We start from the raw sequence: 24,187 nt of genomic DNA on the forward strand, positions 1-24,187 counted from the left end.
TATAGCCACATGAATAAGTACAGAGAATATGCAATCTGTTTGGAGGTCGAGCTATCACAGTTAATCCAGAATGTTCATTTCTCAAGAGTCACAAACTATGCATTTTTTTGCAATGGATCACCAGATGACAATCGGGAAAGGAAATGCTTGCTGTGTTTCATTTAAACTTTTGAGGTCAACTGCAGAATGGCATAACTAGCTATCAGAGTTCTCAGTACAGATCAAGGATTGAATACACAACATATTCCTATATTTTATTAATTGACACTATACCTCACTGTGCGTTGCCCTAACTATAACAGAAGGGCGGCTTGATCCATCATTTGGTTTCTCTTCTTACAAAAATGCTTCACACATTTTTCCTTACTTATCTTAATGTTGGTTTAAGATCTTAGATGAAAAGTAAATGCCCTTCAAAAGGCATCAAAAGGGTAGACAGTCAGAACCTTTTATCTCAGGATAGAAATATCAATTAGCATTGAGATCAAAGGGGCAAAGTTTAAAGGAGTTCTGAGGGGCGTTTTTTTTTTAACACAGAAGGCAGTAAATAACTCAAATGCGCTGTCAAGGGTTGTTGGTGAAGGCAGATACAATGGTGGCATTTAAGAGATTTTTGGATAAGTACGTGTGCATTCAGGGAATAGATGAATATGGACTATGTGCATCTAGATAAGTGTTGGCCTTGAATTATGTTCAGCACCGACTATGTGGACTGAAGGGCCTGTTCCTGAGCTGTAATGTTCAATAAAAACTAAACAAGAATTTTCACCTGTCACAGACCAAAGGAATTGACATTGAGATTCTGAGAAATGAGAAAAATGATTCGCAGCCATTCATTTTCGGTCTTTTTGAATTCAATTTAAGGGAGATCACTTTTTTAAGCAACTTCAAGAATCTTGTACTTAACATAGCTTGTAATTTATCTCAATGATTGGCTCATTTTTATTCTTTTAACAATTATGAGATCAATGGGAGAAGAACAAAAGTAATTTTATGACCACATAAAAAAAATAGTGACCCTTCAAAAACAGTGCCCATGGAACAAACTTTGCGAATGATCTGAACCGTTGACTTCCTGCTCAAGCATTGTTAGTGCATTCTAAATATATGCTATATATTATTGCACATATAAATAACCGCTACAGTCCTGCTCATTCATTACCGATAGCTTTAATCAAGGTGAATGAATTGAAGGATGTACAGAGTCAAAAAGCCAGAAACTTGTCAGAAATGTTATTTCAATTACAGAAGAGCAGGAAATTGCAGCCTAAAAACACGTGAGGAATGAGCTGCAACTGCATTTATCCAACACAAGCTGAAAGAATCTATGTACCTCATAGTTCTCAACACAATACAACAGCCATCTGTGGGCCTTAATAGTACCTTTGAGATTTGGTGCAGGTAGAGTGAGTATGTGTTATCAAATTCCTTGAAACATGTTTAAAGACACATTAGGGATTACAGCAGAAGTAGGAGCTACTTTAACATTTGGTGTCTTTTCTCATTTGCTTTTAACCCTAAACTGATGTTGTAGTAGTCAAGTGCATCTCCAGTATTGTTCGACAAGGCAAATGTAAAGTAATTTAAAAGATTACATTTATTTCAGAGTATTTTCTACTTTGTCAAAACATTTGGAAATAAACAGAATGAGAGAAGAAAATTATCTCATGATTATTCAACAGGAATGTTCGTTCCTAAATATAGATAGTAAAATTAAATTCGAAAATCGCATGATCACCATTTTATCAACATTTTTGTTTTTTAATGATTACAGAAAGTCCTTGGGTTACGTATGTCTGTTCCTGAGAAATGTCCATAATCCATTTTTCCGTAAGTCAGAAACGTCTGGTTTCTATAGCTACCCAGTTCTACATACACTTAATATAATTATTTCATTTCATTGAATAATCAATGTAACTGGGATGTCAGGACTGTCTTATGAAGAAAGACTGGATAGACTTGGTTTATACGCTCTAGAATTTAGGAGATTGAGAGGGGACCTTATAGAAACTTACAAAATTCTTAAGGGGTTGGACAGGCTAGATGCAGGAAGATTGTTCCCGATGTTGGGGAAGTCCAGGACAAGGGGTCACAGCTTAAGGATAAGGGGGAAATCCTTTAAAACCGAGATGAGAACAACTTTTTTCCCACAGAGAGTGGTGAATCTCTGGAACTCTCTGCCACAGAGGGTAGTTGAGGCCAGTTCATTGGCTATATTTAAGAGGGAGTTAGATGTGGCCCTTGTGGCTAAGGGGATCAGGGGGTATGGAGAGAAGGCATGTACGGGATACTGAGTTGGATGATCAGCCATGATCGTATTGAATGGCGGTGCAGGCTCGAAGGGCCGAATGGCCTACTCCTGCACCTAATTTCTATGTTTCTATGTTTCTAACATTACCCATAATTACGCTGAATGTAATATATAGGGTATCATCACCAATAAATGCCATGAAATGCTTTATTATTATGATAATTTGCTTAAAACACACTTTACAAATGTACGGGAGAATTTGTGGTAAATCTAGTTTCTTTAAGTCATATCATTCATTATCCAGGGAGCCCTTGTGTATGGTCATCGGTATTACCCTGCAATGAATGAAAGAGCAATGGATTTGGATACACTTCAATATATTCTGCTTTCTGAGCACACCCAATGTTGTCACATGAGCAATATGGAGCAGGCGATTAACGTTATCCATAGCTAGCATGGTGATGTAGTTAACACTGGAATTAGTCATTTATTGGGGCTAGATAAAGCTGGAGCAAGTCAGCTAAAATAGGCACCTTAATGCCCCTGTCCCACTTAGGAAACCTGAATGGAAACCTCTGGAGACTTTGCGCCCCACCCAAGGTTTCCGTGCGGTTCCCGGAGGTTGCAGGTGGTTGCCGGAGGTTGCAGGTAGTGGAAGCAGGTAGGGAGACTGACAAAAAGCTCCGGGAACCGCACGGAAACCTTGGGTGGCGCACAAAGTCTCCAGAGGTTTCCGTTCAGGTTTCCTAAGTGGGACAGGGACATTACTCTTTTGTTAAGATAACGATAAAAACACAATTTTGTAAAACCTTTCTATTAGGTAAAATAGCTCATCCTCCATTATGAACTCCGAGCGTTTCACATTATTATAGGCATGGGGTATGCTAAGTCACATTTGTTTAAGATTATTTGTCCATTAAAAAAGATGATTTTGCTGTTGCTAGCAATTAAGCTGTAGAACGTGTACGCAATGATCATTGTTGTTTTTTTTAATCCTTAAACCATTGCCTTTATTCTGACTTTTACACAATGGTGGCCAATTTCTGCAAAAACCTGACAAGCAGCAGTCCTGTGCTGCTGAATGCAAGTGACTATTTCTCAAGAACATCATTCAGCTCTACATCCATCAGGCCCTTTTAACTTTGCCAATCCCATTTCACATTTATGTTTACTTTTGTATACATCTAGAAAGGATCCTTGTGACCGAGTGCAAACCCTGACCTTTCGTCTCCTTATCCCAGTAACAGAGGCAACTGGACTGACATTACTGCCGCAGCAGTTGAAATTGATTAACTCCACAAAGGCCAGGGATCAAAGCTAAAACTTTTGTTATTGTTAATGGTTCAGCATTACACCAGGTGGCTAAAATGATGTATGTATTTTTAAATGAACACATTTTTCATTTTATAAAAGTGTGTGAAACTGCTTTATTGGTGTTACCGTTCATGGTCTAAACCAAAGTTATTGTTGTTTCTGCATTATAAAACAACTTGATATAAAGGATAGTTGTTTTTTGTTGCATGCATTATAAAGGCATATTAATCTACTTCTAGTCACTTAGCTCCCACCAACAGGCAATGGCAAGCAGTCTGAAGGATTCTGACCCAAAACGTCACCTATCCATGTTCTCCAGGGAGCTGCCTGACCCGCTGAACCACTCCAGCACTCTGTGTCCTTTATTGTTCCCTGGACTAGGTAATCGGCAAAGAAGACTTGTGACTTGACTTTCAGTATCCCAAAATAGCCGCAGATGCTCCCAACAACTAGTACCATTAAACTAGCGACATCTCTATTTGTTATGACACCTACAGTTGCCATGAATTGCCCCTCGTTATGACACAAAATGGTGATGAAAACTCTCTGAATGCTGACCCCGAACCAACCAAGCTCAATTTGAGTAGGAAGGATGCTGGTTTACACCGAAGATAAACACAAAATGCTGGAGTAACTCAGCTGGTCAGGCAGCATCTCTGGAGAGAAGGAATGTGTGATGTTTTTTGGTCAAGACCCTTCTTCAATGTGAATCTTGTCTGATAATACAGTAACCTCTGATAACTGGTTCCTCTTAGACTGGGGCAGGTTTACTGTTGCTCTTTAATTACATTCTTTTATTTTGGTATGGATACATGTATTCCTTGAATATCTCAAGAGATAATTTAGAAACAAGGAACTGTAGATGCTGGTTTCTAAAAACAGAGGCCCAAGTGCTGGAGTAACTCAGCAGGTTAGGCAGCATCCCTGAAGAATACGGATACGTGACATTTTGAGTCGGGACCCTTCTTCAGACTCAGGTATAATTTATTTGACTACACTTTATTCCTTTTTGAAGGGCTTACAAACATTTATATTTCGTTGTGTATTATGAGATTTTTACATTTTTACGTTTCTGAGGTGTATTGATTTGTTTTAAAATATTCTGAAATTTGATACATAAAAGGTGTTGCATTTTGTACTCACCTTGTGTCTAGAAAATATGGAGGATTTGAGAGTTAGTGGGTGGAAACTTATGTGCAAATATTTTTTAAATCATCCATAAGCACAACATGCACAGAGCGTTACTTTTATTAAAAACATTACAAACGTGAAGATATTTTGCAAAAAGAGCTTTTTTTGTCACACATTCTTACTCTTCTCACGGCAACTGTGCAGTTTTGCACGTAGTTAACCTGCCTTGATGATTGAAATGGAGTTCCCATTGGGTCGTGCAACAAAACTGCTTGCTGCAGAAAAATGGCCACGTTGTAATTCGACTTTCCCTCCGAGCAGTTTCTGCATCCAATTCCAAATTTTCATTCTTAATACCCACGAACAATGAAGTATTTAAAAACTTATGTTTCCTGCTTAGAAAAAATAGGCCTGAAATTCACCCGCTGTTTAAACAAAAATCCTGGAATGTAAAAGGCAATGTTCGAAGCCAAAACTTCCAACAGAGCAACACTGCAAAAGTGATGAGGAGGTTGAAGTTTCCCATTTTACACTTTAATGGTAACTTGGCATCCTTGCAATATTGTTATCAATAGCCATTCACCTACTGAGAACTGGCAGAGCCTGCTTCCAGCTCCTCTGTACTTTTGGTCTCCTGAAACCTCTAAAGAAGTTTGATTACTGACAGCTTGTCATAAATTGAGCAGTTCATCATCTATTTGAAGAAACGACCTTGTCCAGGAATTTTAAGAGTCATTCAGTTTGGGATCATATTTCTAGTGCTCAAATGCACACACGTTTCTTGGGAGTAGTGGGAGGAGAAGACTAAGTGTCGGTGTGTTACTCGTGGGCACTCACTCTGCAATAAACTACTTCTGCTCCATACTCTCCTTTCCAGCTACTATTAATAGTCCACTCTAGCTGCTAGCTTGAAGGATGATTCAGTCTGAGAAAGGGTCTCGACACAAAACGTCACCCGTTCCTTCTCTCCAGAGATGCTGCCTGTCCAGCTGAGTTGCTCCAGCATTTTGTGTCTATTTTCAGAGGTAAACCAGGTGAATTCTCTTTAATCCCTATCATGAAGTGCCTCAGTTGCACTCTCCATTTCCTCCTGCTGGTATGGCCGTGTTTGAAATGGAAGAATGAGACCGGGCTAGTCATGTCCTTGAGCCTATTCAACCATTCAATGAGGTTTGTTATCCAAACTCGTTCCAATCTTTTTGACTTAATTTCTACTAAAATATCTTGATTAACAAAATCTATCAGCCTCAGATATATTAATTTACTAATTAGTTAGCATTCACAACATTTATTGGGATAAACTTCATACTTTCAGCACATTTTGTTAAAAAATCAATTTTCAAAATTCTCGCCCTAATAACCAGATATTTATGTCTGTTTCCCACAATCTCCTTCACCTGTGGAATAACTTTCTTTCTATTATTCCCATGAATTCTTCCAAGAATCTGAAAATCTACTTGAAATCAATTCTTAACCACTATGACCAATTGTCCAGCCACACTGATGCTGCGATCAAGAAAGCACACCGTTGCCTCGACTTCCTCAGGAGGCGAAGGAAATTTGACATTTGGCCCCAATGAATCTTCCCAATTTCTGTAGATGCATCTTGGAAAGCACCCCATCCGGTTGCACTGGCACTTGGTATAGGAACTGCCCTACACAAGGTTGTAAGAAACCGCAGTGTTGTGAATATGACCCAGTTCATCACACAAAACAGCCCCCCATTGATTCCATCTATACTTCCTGCTGTCTTAGGAAAGCAGACAACATAATCAAGGAAAATTGAGACGTTAGCCATAAACAAGAAGGATGCATGCAACAGGTGTAGGCAGCTGGGATCAAGTGCATCCCTGGAGGAGTTTCAGGAACTAAGGAGCAAACTGATAAAGGAGATCATAAGGGCAAAAACTGGCCAGGAGATAGCTCTGGCGGGTAGCATAAAAGACAATCCCAAAATATTTTATAAATACATGTGGGGGGGGAAAGGGTAACTAGAGAGAGAGTGGGACCTCTCAGGAATAACAGCAGACTCCTCTGTGTGGAGCCACAGGAGGTGGGCAAGGTCCTCAATGAGTATTTCTCCTCTGTATTTACTGAGGAGAAAGACAGTAGGACGGAGGAAATTGGAGCAGTCACTGGCGGTATCATGAGAGCAGTCGGGGATACCGTTGACGAAGTACTGGAGGTACTGTCGTGTTTGAAGGTAGACAAATCTCTGAGGACTGATCAGGTATATTCGAGGACATTGCGGGAAACTAGAGAGGAAATTGCAGGAGCCCTGGTTGAAATTTATGAGATCCTTAAATACAGGAGAGGTGCCGGAGGATTGGAGGGTGGCAAATGTTGTGCCTTTTTTCAAGAAGACAGAGACACCAAAATGCAGTTAGCATCTCCCTAGAAGAGTGACATAGAATATGAGCAATAAATAAATATATTTACTTGCATTCAGTCATAGTAGTGCAATTTATTTTTTTCTCCTGGTGGGAGCAATTTTTTTGTTCCTGGGGGGGGGAGTGTCCAGGGGGGGGGGGGGGGGGGGGGGGGGGGGGGGAGGTGATTGGCAATCACCGAGGTACAGTGTTGAGCAGTGTAACAGCCGCAGGGAAGAAGCTGATCCTGGACCCGCTGGTCCGTCAACGGAGAGACCTGGAGCGCCTCCCGGATGGTAGGAGGGTAAACAGTCTGTGGTTGGGGAGAGAGCAGTCTTTGGCGATTTTGAGCGCCCTTCGCAGACAACGCTTGCTTTGCACAGACTCAATGGAGGGGAGCGAGGAACCGGTGATGCGTTGGGCAATTTTCACCACCATCTGCAATGCCTTCCGGTCGGAGACAGAGCAGTTGCCATACCATACTGTGATACAGTTGGTAAGGATGCTCTCGATGGTGCAGTGGTAGAAGTTCACCAGAATCTGAGGAGACAGACATTTGGATGGGCAAGGAATGATTAGGGACCATAAAAACATGCTTTTGTACTAAGGAGGTCGTGTCTCACAAATCTGATTGATTTTTTTGAAGACGTGACAAAAAAGGTTGATGAAGGCAGAACTGTAGATGTTGTGTACATGGACTTCAGTAAGGTGTTCAACAAGGTGCCGCATGGTAGGCTGCTCTGGAAGGTTAGATCTCATTGGATCCAAGGAGAGATAGCGATATAATGTTGAAAGTAATATACTACCAATTTGCATTCAGAATAATGAGGTGCTTGAAAGCTGCTCATTGCTGTATTATTTATATTACCTCACAAAACATTACCTGCACCAGCAAGAAATAGAATAAACGAAAAATTGCAGATGCTGACATCTGGAGCATAAAAACAAACTCCAAGAGGAACTCAGCGAGTCAAGCAGCATCCGTGGAGACAAGGGGGATAGCTGGTGTTTGGAGTAACTCAGTGGGACAGGCAACATCTCTGGAGAGAAGGAATGGGTGACGTATAAGGTTGAGGCCCCAGTAAGAAGTGCCTCAACCCGAAACATCACCCATTCCTTCAGTCCAGAGATTCTACCTGTCCCGCTGAGTTACTTCAGCATTTTGTGTCTATCTTCGGTTTAGAAACATAGAAAATAGATGCAGGAGGAGGCCATCGGCCCTTCGAGCCAGAACCATCATTCATTGTGATCATGGCTGATCGTCCCCTATCAATAACCCGTGCCTGTCTTCTTCCCATATCCCTTGGCCTCCACTGCCCTCTCTGGCAGGGAATTCCATAAATTCACAACTCTCTGGGTGAAAAACTTTTTTTTCACCTCAGTCTTAAATGATCCTTGGTTCTTGGGGTGGCCCTTGGTTCTGGACCCGCCCCACATTGGGACCATTTTTCCTGCATCTAGCTTGTCCAGTCCTTTTATAATTTTATATGTTTCTATAAGATCCACCCTCATCTTTCTAAACTCCAGTGAATCCAAGCCTAGTCTTTTCAATCTTTCCTGATATGACAGTCCCGCCATCCCAGGGATCAATCTCGTGAACCTACATTGCACTGCCTCAATCACAAGGATGTCCTTCCTCAAATTAGGAGACCAAAATTGTGCACAATACTCCAGATGTGGTCTCACCAGAGCCCTATACAACTGCAGAAGAACCTCTTTACTCCTATACTGAAATCCTCTTGTTATGAAGGCCAATATTCCATTAGCTTTCTTCACTGCCTGCTGTACCTGTAAGCCAACTTTCAGCGACTGGTGTACAAGGACGCCCTGGTCTCGCTGCACCTCCTCCTTACCTAACCTAAACCAGCATCTGCAGTTCCTTCTTATACAGCTGATGTTTGGGTTGGAGACCCTTTACCAGGACTGAGAATGTAGAGAGGAGATTGCCTTTATAAAGAGGTGAGAGGGGAGGGCAAGTCAGGGATGACAGGTGAAACGAAGTTGATGGCATTAAACCATTTGTTTAACTTGGGCTCTTACATATTTCCTTTGTCATTCGACTGACAAAGAATAACTTTAATGTCCCATTTTATTTAAAAAACAACAAAAATAGGATTTTAATTTTACCTTCATCGCTAAAAAGTAAAAGTAGATTTCAAAACATGTTATTAAATGAATGGCTGTTTAGGCATGATACCTTATGTGTGTTATTTGAGTTACAAAGGAAATATTTACAGTAAAAATATGACACTTTTGGGGAAATCTCCCATCATCTTGCTTTGTTGCAATCAACTAAATTGCATTGATGGTCGCTTCAAAGCTCACTGAAGGAAGGAAGTCTTTAGCAAGTGAAGATGACCTAACAGTACTGAGTAAAATCATTGGCAGCTACACTGCACCAATCTCTGGATGCTTATACAAAGGACGGAAAATTGCTGGCGCCACTGGGCCTCACTTCGGGTCACCGTAGAGCTGAAAATACGAAATGCTATGCCATGATAATGAGTGTACTGGAGGAAGGTGAGGGATGGTACGAGTCCCTGTGTGCATTAATCACACGGGGCAAAAGGCTTTTGGCAGGCTGATGCTGACAACTTCAGTTTCACAGCATATGCGGCTGGAAAGGGGAGGCACCAGAATAACTTTAAAGGCATCAAATATCCTCCCTGACGCTGGATGGAAAGCTCATCTAGAAGGTGACAGGATGAAATGTGAAACCTGCAGAAGCACTTAGAGACAACGACGAGTCATTCACAATTGAATGAGCCAAGAAAGGTAGGAGTACTAATGAAAATTAAATGGAACTGGAAATATTCAGAAGAGACTGGCAGTAATATCCTTTGGCAGTAGATATCAAAACGTAGATATTAACTCTTTGCTACAGTAGGACAAATCTTTAAAAAAAAGAGAAAACAGAAATATATTTGTATTTCAAATGTTCTGCCCCATTAATGTGAGTGCTGCCAGATTGGTTAAGCCTCCTTAGGAATTCGCAGAACTTCTCAAACCGGAATTCTGAGCTCATCCAAATATTAAGAAGGGATCAAGCTTTTTTTAAGGCCCTGTTTGGAAAACTGATGTAGGAGAATATTTGATTTGACCATTCAACCAGAAAAAAACATGGCATGACTCTCAGGAATAGCAAGACCTAGCAGTTTCCCAACCAGCATTAAGGTAAGTCACTGAGTAACCATTTTTGGCTGCTGGGAGTTGTTTTGATATCGTTTGACTGAGATTTGAGAAACTTTAGCCGCTGAAACAGTGATGTGATGTTGCCGCAGATGTGAATGTTGCTCTGGTTGCCACTGAGAATGCTGCACCAGGGAGAATAACAGCAAGACATAATGTTGTGCAATTCAGAGTGGCCAAGCATTTGATTTGTTGCAGGGAGAAGAAATAGAAGAATAAAATGAAGCGGGAACTATGGAATGACGAAGACCAACGGAATGCATGTTGCCACCATCATAGCTGCAACCCAATAAAGTGAGGAAGTCTGAAGGAAGGTTTCGACCCGAAACGTCACCTCTTCCTTTTCTCCAGAGATGCTGTCTGACCCACTGAGTTACTCCAGTATTTTGTGCATATCTTTGGTATAAACCAGCAACTGCAGTTCCTTCCTACACAACTTGCAACTAATCCTTCTCAACTCCATCCCAACCAAATCCCATGTACACTCTTGCCAATAAACCTCCAATTGTCCTCCAACCTCATAGATGCGAATGATGCATAACTAAGAAGCAGGTGATGCTTGAAGCTCCTCCTTGACAGGCTTTATTGATAAGTTAAAATCCACCTCACAGTTAAGTGGCCCTGGCTGTTAATAAAACTTCTTCAATGACGCAAGTTGCTAATGAAGAGCAAGGCTAGTGTTGACAGCCTGCCAATATAATATTAATGAGATAGCCTGTTCAGTTTCAGTTCCTAGTGTTTGGACATGGATTGCCGCAAATGCGGCATTTCAAAGCCATTTAAAAACCATATTTCCTTTTATTCATTGCTCATGATATGTGCTTTGCTAGCAATGCCTGCATTTTCAAGAATTTTCGGATTGAAAATACTTAAGCCAAAATGTAATCCTGTTACATTTGCTTGGAACTGTATCATTCACTTTGAATGCTTTGTTTAACTTTAACAATAATACACTACTGCCTGTACAGTTGAAATCTGCTCAGACAGCTTGAGTAAGAGCTGGGCTACTCATGAATCTTGCTGCTTTGAACATTTCATTTTTAGGAACATTTATTTTGTTTTGAATATCGGATTTTTAATCTATCTAGTTCACAACCAGTTAGATTAATGGGAGTGTAGGCATTGGGACAGCGCTCCAGCCTGTGATTTATTTTTGTCCTCCTCCTACCTTCCTTCCCCCAAGCGAGCCCGAGCACATTCACAGACCTGCAGTGTTGCATTTCTGTAACTCTTGGTAATTTAACTGCTAATTCCCTTGGGAGGGAGGGGTTAACTTAATGTCAGAGGCAGCAGGTTATGACTTCTATGTAAGTCTGTCAGCCTGTTCCAGTTGGGATCCATCGTTTGCAGAGGCTGACAGCAGTTTGATGGTGGGGTGGGGAAGTCTTTTAGACAAAAAAAAAATTTTGCTGCAGAAATACTACAGGGCCAAATTTCTTCCCATCGACAACTAGCAATGCATAAATTTTCAAGAATTTTCGGATTGAAAATACTTAAGCCAAAATGTAATCCTGTTACATTTGCCTGGAACTGTATCATTCACTTTGAATGCTTTGTTTAACTTTAACAATAATACACTACTGCCTGTACAGTTGAAATCTGCTCAGACAGCTTGAGTAAGAGAGCTGCTTTGAACATTTCATTTTTAGGAACATTTATTTTGTTTTGAATATCGGATTTTTAATCTATCTAGTTCATATACCATTAGATATTAAGACCATTGTATTGTATTGTATTCAAATTTATTGTCTGTGTTTATTTGAGACAACCTCCTGACCTTTTCCCTTACAGCGAGCCATATAAAAAAATTCACAAAGAAATAATAAAAATAAATAATAACTAAATAATTAAAACATATTAATTCCCTAAAATTGAAATTGAATTAAATTTTTTTTTAAAAAGCACAAACACAGAAAGTCCACGACACTACATAAGTCATATATGGCACCCAGGTGAGGATCCATCCATAGTCCAGCCAGGCTGACCTCCGTGTTCATCCGTGGACGGTGCCTTCCGAGCACCCGCAGTCAAAAAAAAAAAATGTTGCTGCCGATGTTCAGGCCCTCACGCCGGGCTGGTGGAACGCCGACGCCGAACCCCGACGGTGAGCATCTTCCTCCTCAGCGGCCCGGACCTTCTGATCAGCCGCCTCCCGTTGCCGGAGTCTGCAGCTCCCGAGTCCACAGGCCGAGCTGGGCAGAGTCGCAGGACCCCGCGCTGTCCATCAGCGCCGCCCGCGTTGGGAGCTCCCCCAACCGCAGCTCCAGGATGTTGGTGCAGCAGGTCCAGCACTCCGGGCTCCAGACGGCGACCCCCGGTAAGGCATCGCCAGCCCCGCGATGTTTCAACGCTGTCCCGCCGCTGCTGGAGCTCCGGTCGATCCCGGCAGGAAAGGCCGCGCCAATCCAGGTAGGTAGGCCGCTGTCGGGGGAGGGGGGGGAGCGAGGACGCGACTCGAATAATAGTCGCGTCCTCACCAGGAAGCGGCTGAAGGACGGTATCCCCCGCACTGTGCCCTCTTCCCCCACCAAAAAAACACAAAAAAATACACTTTTACATAACTAAATAAACAAAAAAACAAAAAGATACCGGGCTGTAGGTGGAGGCTGCTGGCACCAGCGCCACCAGAAGTACAATACAACACCATGTGAAGCATTCGTTGCTGCTGTTTTAACATACAGTTGCAACAATGAATTAGCATCTGGACATAACAAATGAGTGCCTTTCAAATTGTTTACAATGCCAGTTAGAACACCTAGGACTGTATTTCTAAATAGCATTGTAATTGCTGGTAGAAATGCAGGCAATTTAATGTAAAACTGCCATTATGTCCCCCTATATGAGAAAGCCCAGGACGACCACAGAAGCCTGCATATAGCTGGAAGCCCTGAGCTTCCTGATGGGCGCCCGCATTATTTCCTGACTGTGCTTTTTCTGATTTTGGACTCTTAATGCTTACTGAAGCTCCGCCAGTTAAAATCATCCAGAGGTCAGTAACTCCTTTCATTTCAATCGAAAGCAAGGATTGCAAAGGAGGTGGCATTTCCCAATGCTCCATACATGTTTTATCCACTATTTATTGTAAGAAAGTAAGAAATATCACCAGCAGCAGGCCATTCATATTCTCATGCCTGTTCCTCCATTCAATAAGATCATTCCTTATCCTTTACTTGCAAGCCATTCTCTTTGCATAACCCCACATTTTTTTATTAGTTTAATGTTAATTTTAATAACCTGTCAGCTTATCTTTAATATATTCAGCAACAGATCCTACACAGCCCTCTTGGTCAGAGATTTCCAACAATGCTCTGTTATTTTGGTGAAGATATTTCTTCAAATCTGTTCTGAATGGCCGACTCTTTATTTGACCACTGTGAACCTTGTTTCCAAGCTATCCCAGTCAGGGGAAACATCAATACTACATCTGCCCAGTCGTGTCCCTTAAGCATTCTGCACATTTAAAGAGACCATATCTCATTCTTTTAAATTCCAGAGGTCGTGGCTCAGAGCTTAATCTTCTAAAAAAGACAAATCCACTGCCCCAGGAATCAACCTGGTGAACTTTTGCTGTACACTCCTTCTTGGAAAACACATCCTTCCTAAGGTAAGCAAATCACAATATTCCAGATGCAGACACTGACCAAGGCTATATATTTGAACCTATATTTCCCTTCAGGAACTCAAATCCTCATGCAATAAAGACCAAAATACTGTTTTCTTCCTAATTGTTTGTTGTAACTGCAGTTATTTTCAGTTGAGTCTCAACAATCAGTCTGAAGAAAGGTTCCGACCTATAACGTCATGTGTCCATTCAGTTCCAGACACGCCTGACCCACTGAGTGCCCCGTGCAGTTTATTTTATGGTAACTTTGAGTAGTAGTTTTCAAGGACACCCAGTCCCTCTGTCCAACCATTCAATCTGTTACCTTTTATAAAAATACTTCACCTTTTGTTTTGTTTTAACAACAGAAGTTGCACAAAAGGGGGAGATGCAACGAGACCTGGGTGACATGGTACACCAGTCATTGAAAGTAGGCATGCAGATGCAGCAGGCAGTGAAGAAAGCGAATGGTATGGTAGCATTCATAGCAAAAGGATTTGAGTATAGGAGCAGGGAGGTTCTACTGCTGTTGTACAGGGTCTTGGTGAGACCACACCTAGAGTATTGCGTACAGTCTTGGTCTCCTAATCTGAGGAAGGACATTCTTGCCATAGAGGGAGTACAGAGACGGTTCACCAGACTGATTCCTGGGATGTCAGGACTTTCATATGAAGAAAGACTGGATAGACTTGGCTTGTAATCGCTAGAATTTAGAAGATTGAGGGGGGATCTTATAAAAACGTATAAAATTCTTAAGGGGTTGGACAGGTTAGATGCAGGAAGATTGTTCCTGATGTTGGGGAAGTCCAGAACAAGGGGTCACAGTTTAAGGATAAAGGGGAAATCGTTTAGGACCGAGATGAGAAAAACATTTTTCACACAAGAGAGTGGTAAATCTCTGGAACTCTCTGCCACAGAATGTAGTTGAGGCCAGTTCATTGGATATATTTAAGAGGGAGTTAGATGTGGCCCTTGTGGCTCAAGGGATCAGGGGGTATGGAGAGAAGGCAGGTACAGGATACTGAGTTGGATGATCAGCCATGATCGTATTGAATGGCGGTGCAGGCTCGAAGGGCAGAATGGCCTACTCCTGCACCTATTTTCTATGTTTCTATGTTTAAGTGAATAACTTTCACAATGTCCATATTATATTCAGTCTGCTGTGTCTTTGTCCAGTCACCCTATATCCCCTTCGAACTTCCCACATCTTTCGCACAGCGTAAACTGCCACCTAGACTTGTATTATCAGTGAACTAATCTTGCCCAGACAATAACATGGACAAATGTTCAAACAGTATATCTATTGAGATCATTGAACCTCTCCATTTCTGGTCTCTTCCAAACCCCTGATCTTAAATGCTCTAACAATGCTGTCCATCGCGAGTTTCCTAATGTTTAATATTCTCCTTCCAAATCTCTGCAGTATTCGTTTCTCCTTAAGACCCACCATTTTGTAAATATTTCTGATCAGCTGTCTTAGCATCTGCCTATATGATTTGGTGTCAAATTTTGATTGATAACAACCTGTGAAGACAAGGTGGCAGATGAACCTGCAGACTGGAATCTGGAGCGAAATGCAAAGGCATTCAGCGGGTCCGGCAGTATCGGGGAGGGAATGGACAGGCAACGTTTTGGGTCAGGACTGATCTTCACACCAAAGGAATCAGTCCGAAAAAGTGTCCCGACCCAAAATGTTGCCTGCCCATTCCCACCCCAGATGCTGCCTGACCCGCTGAGTTCCTCCAGCACTTTGTTTTGTGTGAAGAGTCAGGGATATTTTACTGCTTTTAAGTCACTGTATGTTCAACTGATGCAGTGATTGAACTGTCACTCCAACAGACTTAAATGGATAATGCAACACACATTCAAATGAAACAGATAATTATGAATCAAATCAACTCACACAAGATAAGAAGGAAGTAATTTCCCATGAAAACAGGTAAACAGAAGATATGAAGATTGGATCAGTTTCATGTGGCATGGCACAATCACTCAACTCTGCCACCATGAAATGTTAATAAAAAATGGAAACACAAAAGCTGCATTGTGAAAGCACACATTGCAGTAGATTTAGTATCTGCCACAGCACAACTTTCCTCTTGGGGCCAAAAGGGTGGCAGAGCAACAGATTTTCCAGACCAGGCAGTTCCTGTAACTGAGCCAGCCCAGGAAAAATGCACTGATTCAGCAATGGCCCTTCAAAGCTGATCTTGTGTAGTCTTCGAGGGCTGATATTTGTGAGAGAATCACACACACCACTGCAAATCATGCAAAGCACAAACCTTATCCTGCATACAATCTTCTGGGAGAGCGCAATGAGAATTGCTGATTGAAAATAGTTTCAAAGCTTTAAATAGCCGTCAAGCGCATATTTGTCGAAGAGATGGTCATCTTTCAAAGAAATGACTTTAACTTTTATGAGAATGCACTTTTTCAACAAGAATATTAGTTTTAGGAACTTATTTAGGAGCAAGTGGTAAGAAAAATACAATCATGTACGACTAACTATTTCAGCTCCGCTGCTGAAACAGTACAATCTATGAGAATACTGCACTGCATTTGAAATAATGAAAATTAAAGTGATAGGGCCAGATTTATTTGCCACTTGCACTTCTGATTTCATCAGTTGGATGTTGAACTACAGGAGTTGGAGACAAGCGGAGGTGTGATGCTGGCAGTAAACCTCTGGATTGCTCTGCATCCCTCTGCAACTTGATCCTCGACTCGTATCAATAGACCACAGTCCGTATGAATTGGCAGCACCATTTCCTCCTCGATAACCATCAGCACAGGAGCACCTCAAGGCTGCGTGCTCAGCCCCCTGCTCTACTCACTCTATACCCATGACGGTGTAGCCGGGCACAGTTCCAACCATCTTCAAATTCGCCGACGATACCATCATGGTTGGCCAAGTTGCAGGTGATGATGACTGGTTACATCACGGCCTAGTTTGGTCATTTGAACACTCAGGAATGATGAAGATTCCAAAAAGTGGTGAACACTGTCTAGTCCATCATGAGTACTGACCTTCCCACCATCCAACTCACTATCAAAACATGGAGGGGACGGGGGACACAATTTTTTGGCGGCTGCGCGCGCATGCGCACACTCACGCACGCGCGCGAGGCTTCGGAGGCTCAATCCAGCGCTAAATGCAGCTCAACTGTGCCTGTGTCCCCGGGTTAACCAACAGCCCTGTCTGGACTGACGGGATACCAGCACTGCTTCCCCACGCTGGCCATATTTCCCGCAAGCCCAAGCAGGTTAACCTGGCGGGGATGTCGCCCACCTCTCAAAACATGGGGGGGACGTGTCCCTTCTGGCCTCCCCAGGTTTTCCGCCCCTGCCACCATCTAAGTTATCTACTGGAGTCGCTGCCTCAAAAAGGCAGCTACCATCATCAAAGATCCACATCACCCTGGCCACATTCTAAGTTCACTCCTGCCATTGGGGAGAAGTCAAGTCAAGTTTATTCGTCACATACACATACAAGATGTGCAGTGAAATGAAAAGTGACAATGCTCGCGGACTTTGTGCAAAAAGACAAACAAACAAACAACCAAACAAACTACAAACAGAGTGGAACAGAATCACATATTCTTTTACATATTAAATATTGTGGGCGGAAGGAGAAAGGGAAAAAAATAGCAATTAAAAAAAGCAGTAGAGTGGTTCAGTAAAAGTTAGTCCCTGGCGAGATAGGAGTTTACAGTCCGCATGGCCTCTGGGAAGAAACTCCTTCTCAACCTCTCCGTTCTCACAGCATGGCAACGGAGGCGTTTGCCTGACCGTAGCAGCTGGAACAGTCCGTTGCTGGGGTGGAAGGGGTCTCCCATGACCATGAAGGTATCAGAGCTGGAAAATTGCACAAGTTCAGAAAGAGAAGGTTCTCAACAACCATCAGGTTATTAAGTACTACAACCTCCAAATAAGGTCCAAACTACATGGACTTGGGATATCGTTTTTGTCTTGGCACAATTATTGTAAATATATATGTTTACATATCTGTTATGTTGCTCCAAGTAAGAATTTCATCATTCCGTTTCAGGACATATAACAATAAAACACTCTTGATGACTTGATTCACTGGTGGATTTGCCACTCAGTCCAGTGTCAGAGCATTGATGTACTGAGCAGGGGGACCAGAAGCAGTTCGCAAATTGTGGCAGTAGCATGACCCTGAATGAAAAGGTAAGTGCAAGTTAACAGCTTAGTTATTTTACTTTATCTTAATGCACGCCAAGTCGTTTCAGATAATTGTAAATGTTATTAAAGTTTTCAAACTAATTGATTAATTAATTATATAATCATACAATTATGGCAGCCGATGACGCAGCTGTTGCCTCACAGTATCTGATGCTGACCTTGGCTGCCGTCTGCGTGAGGTTGCACATTCTTCTCGTGACCATGTGGGCTTTCTCCGTGCTGCCACGGTTTCCTCACGCATTCGATGCGAGCGTCGACAGGTTAATTGCCCGAAGTGTGTCGGGAGTGCATAACAAAGTGGGATGACATGGAACTAGTGTGAACAGACTCGGTGGGCCGAAGGGCCTGTTTTCACGCTGTATCTTTCAATGATTCAATAAATTAAAATGAGAATTCAATACATACATTGAATATTTTTCGATGCTTCTGATTGTCAAAGGGTTTTGTGAGGGTGACATTGTGAATTATGTGAAGGCTGGCAGGATGTTCCAAGGGTGGGGCCTCAGCATTGTCTGCCTGAGGGATTTTCGCAGCCCTGAGTCCATTCTGCTTCATGAGATGGCTCGGTTCGCCCTGCATATCCACAACAGAAAGTGTGGGTGGGCAAATACTGCAGCTGGCAGGTACCAGTGATGGGCCTGATTCTGTGTGGTTGAAATAATATCTTTCTTTAGCAAGCCTTTTAAAACTGGATGCTTTCAAGAGAGAGCTAGATAGGGCTCTTATAGCTGAGTCGGGTGATATGCGGAGAAGCAGGAACGGGGTACTGATTGGGGATGATCAGCCATGATCACATTGAATGGCGGTGTAGGCTCGATGGGCCGAATGGCCTACTCCTGCACCTATTTTCTATGTTTCTATAAATCTTTCATCAGATGATCTGGAGCTATGCAATGAACAAATCAAATTCCTCGTATGTTGCAAAACATGGCTAATAAAGTACGATAATGATCATCAATATGATCCAAGAAAATAACATAAAAAGGAGATTTGCGATGAAATTCAATTTTGAGCTTTCACTAAGTAGTGCCACAAATACTCTTAAAGTTGTACAAATTGGCTGGGCAGGTTTCTCCATAAAATAATTTTCCATCCAACGTATATAAAACCCTCCATCACCTAGAGCAATTGGGCGGCATGATAGATTCCAACTGTTTTCTTTTCATTCAAAAATATTTATTTTTGCATTTACGAGTGGTATCTCCAGCGAAGTTTTATTAATATAACTGAAAATGGGGCTATCATCAAAAATAAATGGGGATATCATCCAGCATTCCACTAGTGAGCGACTGAATATAAAATCTCTGACCAAGACTAAAAAAAATAGTTGACCATATTATGAAATTGTATTTTTCATATCTAAAGAGCCATTTTGTCATAAATTATGGAATAATTTTCATATGAAGAGACTTTTAAAATATTTGCCTAACATAATATAGAGGAGTTCCAAACCACTACAAATAGTACAGTCCTGTACTTGAATGCATATATAGTATAAAATCAAATGTTAGTGTATCTGGTGTTATGTCTTCACATTTAATAGTCCACGAAATAGAACAAGTGCGTCCTAACGGGTGTGGGGTTGGGTGTGGGAGGAGTGGGGGGGGGGGGGGGGGGGTGGCAGGGGTGTGTGGTGGGGGGGGATGTGTGTATGTGCGCAGGAAGGGGGGTCTAGGGGAGGGGTGTAGGAGGGGGAGGAGGGATGTGGGATGGGGGTGTGTGTGGGAGGGCGGTGTGTGGGGGGAGGGAGTGTGTGTGTGTGTGTGTGTGTGTGTGTGTGTGTGTGTGTGTGTGTGTGTGTGTGTGCGGGGGGATGTGGGGGGAGGTGGGTGAGGTGGGGGGGGAGGGAGTGCGAGCGGAGGGGTTGTGGGGGGAGGGGGTGTGTGAGCGGGGGGGGCGACTGTGGGTGCAGGGGGCTTCAGGGGGCGGGTGGGGGTGTGGGCGGGAGGGTGTATGTGGGGGTGTGTGTGGGGAGGGTATTTGGAGGGGGTGTGTGAGGGTGGGGGTGTGTGCAGGCGGGGGTGTGTGTGGGTGGGGGGGTGGAATTGTGGCTGGAGGTGGCAGTGCGATGGGGACTCACAGCCTGCGCTGGTCGCTGGTCGTTCTCTCCTCCACCGGGATCAGAGTCTCCACTTTCTGTTTGGCGACATCTCTGACTCCGGGCTGGGTCTCCGACTGGGCTGGGCTGGGTCGGGTCTCCGATGCTGGGCTGCTGCATGGGGCGGGGCTGCTGCATGGGGCGGGGCTGCTGCTTGGGGCGGGGCTGCTTCGGGTCACCCCTCACCCCAGTTGGGAACACCCGCCGGCCATCCTCAGCTCCACTAAAGACGCGATGGCGCAGGAAGGGGCCGTCCTGAGGAGTGACAGGGAAGAGACTAATCCGCGCGGCACTTTTACGACATTCAACCGATCGGAAAGAAACGTGATGCAGTCGCAGCATAGGAGAACGGTGAGTGAACTGGCGAAAAATCGTAGTGTTAACCGAACCGTTTTTGCGCAAATAGAATGACCGCCGAAACAGAAGATAACAAGATTAGAGTTTCAGTTATGTAAAGATGATTGTTTATGATGTACAAGTTGATTCTGACCCAACTACACTGACATTAATGGAAGAAATCCATTTGATAGAGTGTATTCTCCAACTCCAACTTCAAAAGTGAATTTGTATTGTATCAAATGTAAAGGCACAGAATGAAGCCATTTTGTCCATTGGGTCCATGGCAGTTCCAGGGAGAGCAATTATCATTCCCTCTCTTATCGTTTCTCAAAACCCTTGTAACTTTTTCTCTGTCAACTCCCGTTTGATTCTTTTTATCATTAACCCAAACTTGGGTTAGGCAATTCACAGAAGCTAAAGCAACATGTTGTTTGGGATGTGGGAGGAAACTGCTGCACCCAAAGGAAATACACATGGTCACACCAAGAGAGCAGCTGAGTGCAGGAGTGAACCAGCAGCCCAGGAGATGTGATGCAGTTGCACAAATTGTTGTGCCACCATTAGGAATAAACCACTACTTTTAAGAAGTGAAAATAGCCTTTTTGGACAATAGACAATAGGTGCAGGAGTAGGCCATTCGGCCCTTCAACCCAGCACCGCCATTCAATGTGATCATCGCTGATAATCCCCAATCAGTACCCCGTTCCTGCCTTCTCCTCATATCCCCTGTCTCCGCTATTTTTAAGAGACCTATCTAGTTCTCTCTTGAAAGCATCCAGAGAACCTGCCTCCACCGCCCTCTGCGGCAGAGAATTCCACAGACTGACCATTCTCTGTGAGAAAAAGTGTTTCCTCGTCTCCGTTCTAAATGGCTTACCCCTTATTCTTAAACTGTGGCCCCTGGTTCTGGACTCCCCCAACATCGGGAACATGTTTCCTGCCTCTAGCGTGCCCAAACCCTTAACAATATTATATGTTTCAATAAGATCTCCTCTCATCCTTCTAAACTACAAGCCCAGCTGCTCCATTCTCTCAGCATATGACAGTCCCGCCATCCCGGGAATTAACCTTGTAAACCTACGCTGCACTCCCTCAATAGCAAGAATGTCCTTCCTCAAATAAGGGGACCAAAACAGCACACAATACTCCTGGTGTGGTCTCACTAGGGCGCTGTACAACTGCTGGACCTCTTTGCTCCTATACTAAACTCCTCTTGTTATGAAGGCCAACATGCCATTCACTTTCTTCACTGCCTGCTGTACCTGCATGCTTACTTTCATAGACTGATGAACAAGGACCCCAGATCCCGCTGTACTTCCACTTTTCCCAACTTGACGCAATTTAGATAGTAATCTGCCTTCCTGTTTTTGATACCAAATTGGATAACCTCACATTTATCCATATTTTTGAGTGGATTGGGCTGAAGGTTTAACTACAAATGAATAAATAAGCACTCCTTTAAGTCTCTTTGGTCCTGAACCTTCAATACAAATTCCAAAATGATCCAATACTTGAGAACATTTTGATACAATAAGATGTTGTATAAATGTAAACCTTTGTTTAAATTCATAATCATGTGCTCTTTTGCAACAGTCCCAAATTCTTGGCCATCATATCTCAGCCTGTATAAGTAACAAAGGAAAATGTAAGGGTGAGGCCCCGCAATACTGAAGCATTCACCTTTGAAGAAAGAGTTCATTGAAGTCACAGTTTCATCTTCCATCTTAATTTATGGAGGCAGGTGAAACAGGTGAAAAAATAGCATCAACGACTTTTGTTCAAAGTTATTCTCTTTTGAGAATTGGAGGAGTTGGAGAATGGAGGGTACACATTAAGAGCAGCAGTGAAACTTATGGGTGGCTGTTTTAACTTTTCCCAACACTATAATGAAACCGTAGCTTAAACGCATGCTGACCACACAGAAAAAGGCACAGAAAAGTGCACATTTACAGGCAGTGTAAGGATTTTACTATCGAAAACATGAGAAAAGCCTAAAATAAGAACAAGTTTACCTTGAAAATCATTTAACCATTAAATCCAGAAGGGCTGCATTAAGATAGAAACATAGAAAATAGGTGCAGGAGTAGGCCATTCGGCCCTTCGAGCCTGTACCGCCATTCAATATGATCATGGCTGATCATCCAACTCAATATCCTGTACCTGCCTTCTCTCCATACCCCCTGTTACCTTTAGTCACAAGGGCCACATCTAACTCCCTCTTAAATATAGCCAATGAACTGGCCTCAACTACCTTCTGTGGTAGAGAATTCCAGAGATTCACCACTCTCTGTGTGAAAAATGTTTTTCTCATCTCGGTCCTAAAAGACTTCTCCCTTATCCTTAAACTGTGACCCCTTGTTCTGGACTTCCCCAACATCGGGAACAATCTTCCTGCATCTAGCCAGTCCAACCCCTTAAGAATTTTGTAAGTTTCTATAAGATAGATTTTTATTCATCAATATCTTCTGTAAAACCCTTCTTTGTATGTGCTCTTATTGTATAATCAAATTAATAAACTTAGGTTTTGAATAATCCAGTTAGCAAAAAACTGACTGAATCAACTGAAACAAATCCCATCTAAAAATGTAAAACTGATAGAAAAAAAGTTGTGCAAAACCAATGCTCGTTAATTTCATTGCTATAAATATCTCTATCAAAAGATAAATGTAAAGCTTAATAGTAATTCCCATTTTAATAGTAGTTCCCATTTTATTTTCCCGATCCAATATTGTTTTATCCAATACATCTATTCCTTTTCAAATTGGCCTGTGCAGTTCAATTGGAAAAAGGAAAACAACCAAACTTGAATATCTACACTTTGGAAAAGCTTGGCCTCTATGTTAATATTTAAGTTGACTTAGTGAAATATATTTTTGTGTTTTGGATCAGACCCAAAACGTCACCTATCCATGTCCTTCAGAGATACTGCCCATCCCACTGAGTTACCACAGCACTTTGTATTCTCTGCATGAATCCAGCATCTGCAATTCCTTGTGTCTCCAGGCTGATAAACTTAGTTACTCTAAAAACATTCATTTTCATCAAACACCTCTTTATACATCAAGGGGTTCGGAAATATCAATATTTAATTTGTAAAGTTAAATCAGTTACAATTGAAAAATATTAAACATCCTTGATTCTGCAGCATGAAACTGAATACAAGCAGTGTCCTGGCAGCAGTCATTCAGATCATACATACCTGCTGCATGTAATTAAATAGGGCACCACCAGCTGCCACTCAGGTCAACATCTCTCAAACTGACACACTATCTGCTTCATTGCTGTCCTCAACATTGAATTCAGGCCACATTTTGAAGAAACTCTTGTTACTGATGTGTATTGATGAAGAAGGATTTTCAAGGTTAGAAGCATTTGTCACAGTTCTAGTGACAAAGAGATCACTTTATATTTACTCATGTGGCATCTGCAATTTGTGTTTCAGTCTCCGCAGCTAAGTCTGTTTTTCACTGGCAGCTTTTGCATGAGAGATTCTGAGAACCATGTTCAAAATTGATCAGAGGAAAAAGGGAAGCTGAGAATGTGGAAGAAAAGAATCAAACTTAAGAGAATTATCCACAGGGCAGGTATATCACCACATTTTTCTTTATTTGTTTATTTTCTTCCTTTCTTTTACCCACTCTTTGGCTACACTCATTTGGTAGTCTAGGGGTCCTATCTTTGCACCTCTC

General features: G+C 42.4%; 1 protein-coding gene and 1 long non-coding RNA gene across 3 annotated transcripts in view; one reads left to right on the forward strand and one right to left on the reverse strand.

The window, feature by feature from the left end:
* Positions 1-24,187, reverse strand: part of gmds (GDP-mannose 4,6-dehydratase) — a 645,529-nt gene that overhangs the window by 230,852 nt on the left and 390,490 nt on the right. The window lies entirely within an intron of this gene.
* The window catches only part of LOC129706998 (uncharacterized), a 34,231-nt gene continuing 17,448 nt past the window's right edge, over positions 7,405-24,187 (forward strand). Inside the window, exons 1-4 of one of the 2 annotated variants that reach the window (XR_008725128.1) lie at positions 7,405-10,239; positions 13,748-13,858; positions 17,904-18,046; positions 23,941-24,082. This is a non-coding gene — a long non-coding RNA (uncharacterized LOC129706998). The remainder of the gene's footprint in view (positions 10,240-13,747; positions 13,859-17,903; positions 18,047-23,940; positions 24,083-24,187) is intronic. The other variant, XR_008725127.1, reaches the window with a different exon arrangement.

This window comes from Leucoraja erinacea, chromosome 2, assembly GCF_028641065.1.
Source record: "Leucoraja erinacea ecotype New England chromosome 2, Leri_hhj_1, whole genome shotgun sequence".
In the NCBI taxonomy this organism is placed as follows: domain Eukaryota; kingdom Metazoa; phylum Chordata; class Chondrichthyes; order Rajiformes; family Rajidae; genus Leucoraja; species Leucoraja erinaceus.